Source organism: Pinus tabuliformis, chromosome 5_1 (assembly GCF_031772625.1).
Source record: "Pinus tabuliformis cultivar Carrire ecotype Pingquan chromosome 5_1, CPIR1, whole genome shotgun sequence".
Classification (NCBI taxonomy): Eukaryota; Viridiplantae; Streptophyta; class Pinopsida; order Pinales; family Pinaceae; genus Pinus; species Pinus tabuliformis.
Window position 1 is genome coordinate 385,706,113 of NC_142305.1, and position 9,090 is coordinate 385,715,202.

A 9,090-nucleotide genomic window follows, 5' to 3' on the forward strand; every position below is an offset into this window, starting at 1 on the left:
TTCTATCATTTTAGCAATTCTTTCCTCCTCATTGCATTTCTATAGGAAATACTTCCATACTGTCTACTCATGACACGTACTATCATGTACCATATATCTAGTACTATCTCGAGTTTAATGTGAAAATTCAAGTTGGTATAATATCTTGCACACTGGTTACCTGCAATTGGCAATGAATGCGATACAATAACCAATGTTCCACGAGGATGCTTCCCCCAGGGTTGGGTGCACTCACCCCTCGCACCCAGGATGGGGAGTCTCTTGGGGGTGCATTTCCCCACGCACCCTTTTTGGGGAGTCTCGAGGAGACGCAAAGGGGTGTGTTTTCCCAGTGTGGGAGTCTAGACTCCCCAGAAAGGGTGTGTCTGGGTGTCCCCTTTCAAAAAGGGTGCTTCCGTTCAAAAAGGGTGCTTTTGGGAAGTCCCCCTTTAAATTTGTCTAATAAGACCCAAATTAAAAATTAAAAAATCAAAAAATCAAAAAATCAAAAACCCCCTTTAAATTTGTCTAATAAGACCCAAATTAAAAATTAAAAAATCAAAAAATCAAAAAATTTAAAAATTTAAACTAAATAGAACAAAATAAATATTAAATAACTAAAAGTCTAATACCTAGGTTGAATAAAATGAAAGTTCAAACTTAAATGGAACACTCATTTTCATTTAGTGTTCAAACTTTGAAAATATACTAGTATGTTTTGCTTTCAATTTACATTCTAGAATGATGAATGATGAATTTAATTTTTAAATCAATGTAGATTTTAGAATGACGAATCATTGAATGGTGAATGATATGAATCAATGTATTTGAATATTTCATTATTGATTTTTAATTTTTTTTTATCGAATTTCATGGTATGTATGAATAATTCAATAATGAGACTTGAGTATGTCATATGAATGATGTATGTATCAAAATGAATGATGAGGATGGATCAATGATTCAATCGTCTATTTAATATTTTTATGCTTTCATTATTGAACAATGAACAATGAATATGAACTTGAATTATATATATATATATATATATATATATATACCTCGACGTCTCCCGGCACCCCCGAAATTTCCCTAAAATTTGAGGGTACTCCCACATTTTCCCCTGTGCGTCTCCCCGCACCAGAGTCTTGGTGGAACATTGACAATAGCATATTAAGGTTGGAACAATTTCAGCTGATGCAATTTGATAATCTTTTTATTTCTATCTCATAAAAAGTGCTTATACCTTGTTCAAGTTAAAATTCATATCAATAGTTAAAATGCTGTTCCCACCCTGGTAGCAGCAGTTATCCCATAAAAAAATGTTTCTTATACAGCCACATGATGCGTTTCTGACTCTTTTCTTTCCAATCAAAGACCTTTTGCCATTAGCACGTTTTAATAAGCATCATGCGAAACAAGGTTGCATTTTTAAAGCAAAATATCAAAAAAGGAAACTCTATTTTTTAGCATCGCAGTTTGCACTGGGGTATTCAAATGTGGCATTAGCATTTTTGTTATATTTTTCAATTTCAGTTTATTTCAAAATTCTTCTTTAGGCATCCTACTTGGGTCACAGATCTTTAAAAAAGGGCTTAACCTCAATTCTTTAAGTCCCATTTTTCTTCAAGTTTTATAGATGATGTATTCCACTTGACTGCAAATTAGAAAAATTGGCATTGCGTTTCACTGGGGTGTTCAAATGGGGCATTAGCATTTTTGTTATATTTTTCAATTTCAATTTATTTCCAAATTCTTCTTTAGGCATCCTACCTGGGTCACTGATCTTTAAGATTTTAATTTTTAGCGAGTTTTATAAATGATGTATTCCACTTGACTGCAAATTAAAAATATTAGCATTACAGTTTACACTCGGGTGTTCAAATGCGGCATTAACATCTTTGATATATTTTTCAATTCCAATTTATTTCGAAATTCTTCTTTAGGCATACTACTTTGGTCACAGATTTCTACAGATTCCACTTGACTGCAAACGAAAAACATTATAGGTGCTGCATTTACGGGATTGTTACACAACAAATTATTAGTCTATTGCAGCTGCCTTTAGCAACTAAATCGTTTGGAAGTTAATTCTGTGTTTGATTGGTTCACCCTAGTTCAAAAATGGGATGACATAAGCCAGCATTCTGCACTCGAGGTCTGGTTTTATGTGTCAGTTTCTGATTCTGCGTCTTGACTGCCTGCTGCATTATCCAACACAGGGAATATAAGTAATGCATAGCCTTTGACATGTTATGATTAGAGCCTAATATTATTCAGCAACACTCATGGATGCATATAAAGTCAACTTTGAGGCTGCCTGGTTAAGCATATACACATGGACTTCCCAACTATACAAGTGCAATTCTGCGAGAGCAAATTCACTGGACATTTGACGCAGACGAATGAAAAGTGAGACGAGAGCAAATTCACTGACAATGCAGACAAATGAAAAGTGAGACGAGTCAGCTTGCTTACTTTCCTTGGCATTGCAGATCCAAATACCATGTGGAAAAAGCACGTGCACTACTGATAAAAGGGGAAAGGTCTTGTAATAGCCAACGTATTATCTGCAATCTATCCTGGTGCCCCAGTGGGCTTAAAAAATTGTTTGTCGCATTTCTGAAGATTGCTTTCTCATTTACACCTTATAACTGAGACCCTTCCTGGACCTTGGCCACGTGTCACTATAATTTTCCCTGAGCAAAGTCTAGCAATTACTCACGTTTATTACATAATATAATACCTGCTCAGGCATTTCCTTTTTCCAGTCATTACTTCAAACACTTTCACACATTGGCAATGGGACAGAAAATATTATTAAATGTCAAGCAATTACGGAGGCATGCATGGCATAGATGTTTATGCTTCTCTTTTTGATATTGGAAATGAAAGTTGCATGTTGGCAGGTAAACAAATCCACACAAGTTTTGCATAGGTAAACGTCTGTTGTTTAATTCAATTAGAAAAGCATCCACAGAAGGGATCTTGCAACTTTTGAACTTTTCAATCTTGTGGTTTTGTCTCTGTCACCTAGATAGAGATCACCAAATACAGAAAGTTGCAATGACCCCAACTTACATTACAATGATGGAGATATATGGTGATATAACATGTAATGACTTGCTTATTATGTTGACTGTCCAAAAAGGCGGGGTACATAGTTACAAAGTTTTACTAATAATCACAAGACCCGTTAAGGAATGTCCTAAATAGATAGTGGCGGTTGTGAAGAGCCAACGTTTACTTGCTGCACTGCCACCACTATGCATTGCCAAAACTTGACTTTCATTAATATAATTTGACAATGATATCTTGTTACACGGTTGATATTAATTACCCATATTTTATTATGTATTTTATTATCAGGAACAATGGCTTATGTGAAAAATTATGCTGTAGTGATTGATTTATTTCTCCTACTTATTTACAATAATAAGTTATTCACCAATGCTTCAGTGAATATCAAAATAAATTCTGCTGCAGACTTAACAGATTATGAACTGAGAAAAGCAACAAAAACACCAACACATGAACAAAGCACATGAACAATCACATTGACACACTTGTTTTTGGACAATAGTCTCCGGAAAACCCAAAGCGGGAAAACTGGTGCAGCGGATCTGAGGGTTTCTGTTATTGGCAGTAAATTTTTGAATACAATAAGGATGCCCCAGAGAAATGACAATCCACTCAGAGAAGATAACTGATAGAAAAATAGTGAGAATGATCTCACACTGAATCTGGAGATTTTGCATCGGCCTCAGCGCTTGGATGACCCACTGCGCAGTCTCCGCGTGAGCCTACGTAGTGACTGCGTGGCTTATGCGTGGAAAATCCCTCTGACTGCGTCACCCTTGCTGCTGCTGCGTCTGTTGTTGAGAAATCAAGATTTCATCTGTCAATCATCCACAATGATTCCTGACACTGATCTTTGCTATCCCCTAGTAGTTCTGTGTCAACCTCCTCTTGTTGTTGCACTGTCTCTCCTTGGCACTGCGTTGCCTCTCTGATCCTTTACTGTCTTCTTTGAAGTATATTCACTGAAATTGGAAATCACTTCTTTCCAGTACTACCTTTGATCTCCACTGCTTGATCACTTGTTCGAATTCCTTAGCCAACCCTATCCTAGGAATATCGAATTGACTGATCAACTCTCTGTGTGTTTTCAAGTAAACACCAAACTTCCTTTTTATACATTTCTCGTTGAGACTTCAACGGTGGAGATTAAGTCTCTAATCAATGGCTAAGATTAAAACTTTGACTTGATCCGTTTTCTAGAACATTCTCACCCATATTTTGATTAATACTCATTAATACTTTAATTTTCTTAAGTTTAGATTTAGGAACCCCATTAAAAATATTAATTATTTTAATAAAATACAATCCGGGTGGAATTTCACCAAACGGTTTCTGAGTTCTTTAGAACTAATGTGCCTTAGCCTCTCCACCAATTTTCATGGCTAGAGCACATTTGATAATATAAAAAACTAAGACTCCTCTTAGTGAGGAAAATGCTCTAGCAACAATGTTCAACTACACGTTGCGCTGTCTCTAAAGTATCTCTTTTCTGCATTGTTGCTGCCACCAACACTGTGCTACTGCTGCTACTGCCCATGACACTGCCATTGCCACTACCATTGTTGCATCTGTACTACAACTCCCTTTCAAACGATGCATCACACTATTGAAAGAGATTTTCCGACATACCCATTTGTTTTCGGAATTGAACAAACTTTGTTTTTCCTAGAGCTTTGGTGAGTACATCTGTTACCTGATTTCCTGTGGGAGTATACTCCAACTATACTGCCCCACGCTGAACACAGTTTTTGATAAAGTGACACCGAATATCAATGTGTTAGGTGTGATCATGAAACACTAGATTTTCAGAGAGCTTGATACAACTTTGATTATCACAAAAGATTTTTGTCGCTTCCATCCTCTTGAATAGATTTACAAGCAGTTTTCTGAGTCATATAGCTTCACATGTTGCTATGCTAGCTGCCATATACTCAGTGTCAGCCGAGCTCAGTGCTACAGACTTATGCGTCTCACTGCACTAGGAGGTCATCCCAGATCCAATACCGAAGCAATACCCAGTGGTACTTTTCCTGTGTACTGAACTTCCTGTCCAATTTGCATTAGTGAATCCACTCAATTTGATATCGTCGCCCTTGGTGTATCTTAATCCAAAATTGAATGTTCCCCGCACATACCTGAGAATGTGTTTTGCTGCTGCCCAGTGCACCCTTTTTGGTTCCACCATGAACTGACTAAGGGTGTTGACAACGTAACATATGTCTGACCTGGTGTTGACCAGAGACATAAGCGACCCAATGAGCTGTTTGTATAAGGTGGGGTCCACTTCTTTGTCTCCAGATGCATCTATTTTCTTCCAATTGGTAATCATAGGCATATCCATAGGTCGACAATCCCGCATTTTGAATCTTTTCAAAATTTCTGACGCATATCTACCTTGGCCAAGGAAGATCTCACCATCTTGCTGCCAAACTTCCAATCCCAGAAAGTAGTGCATTAGCCCCAAATCCTTCATGTCAAGTTTTGTTTCCAAGTTCTTCCTGCAAGCCTCTGTGAGTCTGGATGATCTTGTCAAAAATAGATCATCCACATATAATACAAGAATTAACAACTCATCTTTTACTAATAGATAATAAAAATTGGGATTGACATTGCACTTGATGAATCCCAACCGCTGTAAGTAGCTATCAATTTGACCATACCAAGCTTTAGGTGTTTATTTCAGCCCATACAAGGCTTTCTTCAATCTACATACGAGTTCTTTTTTCATGTGTTTCACAACCTTCTTGCTATTTGATATATACCTCTTCTTTTATCACCCCATTCAAGAACGTTGTTTTGACATCCATTTGGAGAATCTCCCATTCCATATGTGCTGCAAGGGATATAATGGATCTGATAGAGGTATACCAAGCTACTGGGCAAAGGTCTTTTCATAGTCTATTCCTTCCTTGTGATACTCTTTCACGATGAACTTAGCCTTATACTTGTTTACGCTGCCATCTGCAACATACTTGATCTTGTAGATCCATCTCGAACCCACAATTGACCTTCTCTGGTCTTGGAACAATTTCTCAGACATCATTTTTCATAATGGAACTATACTCTTCTACCATGGCATCCACCCACACTTGGTGCCGAACGACTTCATGAAAATTAGAAGGTTCTTTGGCCTGAGCTACGAATGCTTGGTACCCGTCTTTTCTCGACTCTAGGAGCTCCAACAAATTCCTCTATGTTCCTCAGAGTCTTTCGTACCTCTTGGCTAGTCCTTCCACTGGTGTTGGGAGGTTCCATATGTTCTTCTTCCTGTTGTTGTCCCTGCTATGACACTCCTGACTCTTCTTCTCTTGAGGAGATGCTAGTACTGGTTACAGTGCTCAAATCGGATACCTGTCTTCCTGCTAGATCTACTCCATGTTACTGGACCAAAGCAACGTCCTCAGCCTTTTCTTTAAAATGCATCTCTTGAGATTTCCTGAAAGCTCTATCTTCCATGAAATTTACATCCCGCCTTACTACAATCTTCCTATTGCTTGGAATGTAGATTCGGTATGCCTTTGAAGTCTCGCTGTAACCCACGAGATATCCAACTTCGACAGTCTGCTCTAACTTGCTCCGCTTCTCATCTGGAATAATGATAATAAGCCGCACTTCCAAATATCTTGAGGTGACTCACTTCTGGCTTCTTTTTTGTGAAAACACCCTCCGGCGTCTTCTTTTTGCGAGGGGTCCTATTCTAAATGTATACAACTGTGCTGCACACTTATGCCCATAAAAACTTGGGTAGATTCTGATCATATAACATCGCCTTTGTCGCTTCAACAATAGTTATGTTCTTCCTTTCTGCAACTCCATTCTGCTCTGGATTATAAGGTGTTTTCCATTCTCTTCCAATCCCTTCTGTAAGGTCCTTGGGTACGGGCGCGTTCGGGCGCCGGGCGAAGTCACCGTGCACGGGCGCACGGGCGGGCGCGGGTTGCACGACCGGCGGGCGGGTCTGCACGACAGGCGGGCGAGGCTGCACGGCGGGCGGGCAAGGCTGCACGGCGGGCGGGTCTGCACGACAGGCGGGCGAGACTACAAGGCGGGCGGGCGAGGCTGCACGGCGGGCGGGTCTGCACGACGGGCGGGTGAGCGCACACGGAGATGCGACGATAATATGCGACGAAAGGCGAACAGTTTACGACACTTGGAGAAATGCGTGAAACGACAAAGGATTTATTTGCGTAGATAATAAAACAATAAAATATAATAAAGCCGACACCTTAAAAGATATGACGTGGGGGCTTCATGAATCATTTAACATGTCGGCCAAAGATTATACTCCAAGATGGGATGCGTATATATATATGAGGTGGCTGCACCTCATTTCACCAACAAACATTCGCTCAAAGCCTTCGCATAAAAGACAAAGGAGTGCGCAGTCTTAGGTAGGTAAATGCGCATATCTCATGCACATTAGGCTTGAAGGATTGCACAGTGTGACTTAGTGGGAGGTTGGCAAGTGTGCCATGTGTTGAGTGGATTTCCGTACACGGTTTTATGCAGGACTTGGCAAAGGGTCTTGGGTGGCTCGGGTGAGCACCTCCCTTCGTGCAAGGGTGCAGAACATGTTGTAAAAGGCAGGTGGCCTGTCTTTTGTAAAAATTGGTTAAGTGTGAGACTTGGTTTGGCCAAGACACACTTGTTGTAAAATCTGATATTCTTGATATAATAAAATTGTCGGGCAGACTTTCTGGGAGTTGCCCCTCCCTTTGTACTTGATTATTGTTGATGTTCTCGGTTTATTGTTCATGGTTAATAATTGAGAATGGTCTTCACTAAAGTATAAAGGATAATGCTGTTACTTGGTTATAAAACATAAACTAAGTATGTTCATGTTGAAGTAGGCGTAGTCCATGGGTGTTAGTATTGTTAAAAGGAAAGCGCTCGGTGGTGCCGCACCTCGCTACAAGCGGTTGGAAGATCACCGCAGGTGTAGGGGTGTGACAGTTGGTATCAGAGTTCGGTCAGGAGCTGGTGGAGCAAGTGTGAGGACACTTGGAAATTGATGACAGGTGAAGCAGGTGCAGATAAGGTTATGGAGAACAGTCTGGGTTTCGTAGAATTGATGGTTCATGGCAAGACCATTCAAGCTCTGGTAGACACGGGTGCTACACATAACTTTATGACAACACGGTTAGCAAAAGAGACTGGGCTGGAGGTCAAGGCAGTGAACTCTAGAGCTAAGGTGGCAGGTTTGGTACACGATGTACCTGTACAGATGAAAGAATGGAAGGGTCAGTTGGACTTCATAGTGATGGAGATGAATGACTTCGATGTGATACTTGGACAAGAATTCTTGAAGGGCAACAAGGCTATTGTTGTCCCCTTCTGTGATGAAGATGTTGCAAACACGACTACGATGGAGGATGAACTTGAGGTTGATCAAGTTGAACCAGGATCGTGCAGTTTGTCAACATGTATGAATGAGGTCACTCACATGGAGGAGCCTCATGATGATAAAGTAAGTGATGATACTTGTGTTTCATTTGGGCATTTGGGAGATGGACCATGTGCAGGGAAGGGCAAAGCCAGTTTGCCAAGGCAAGAGGACATCTTACCATGGATGACTATGATGGAACCTTGTATGGAAGAGCAAGGATTGTCAGTTGTTGGAAAGCTTGTTGGGGTTACTTGTGACCTTGTGATGAAAGGTGCAAGGACCCGGAACAAGGATGGAACTTGATGATCGTTGTGGATGATTGAGTCATGCTTTAGCCATATGGAGAATTGGCTAAGTGCCCAGCATGACTCATGGACAGATTAGAGGGCACACTCTTGAGGTTGATGATGCTTGGGTGGACTTCTCATGGCCGAGACCAAGAGGTAGTCTTGGTGGACACTTTGGTGGAGGAGCTATGATGAAGGGACTCATGACATGATGATGAGATGGTTGGGTGACCGAGTTCACTAAACCGAAAGTTGAAGACTTGGATGGGATGGCCAGATGTTGTGATACATGGGCAACTTAGTCATGGACATCAGGTTGGAGACTTGAAGACATGGAGCATGGAAGACCTATGCAAG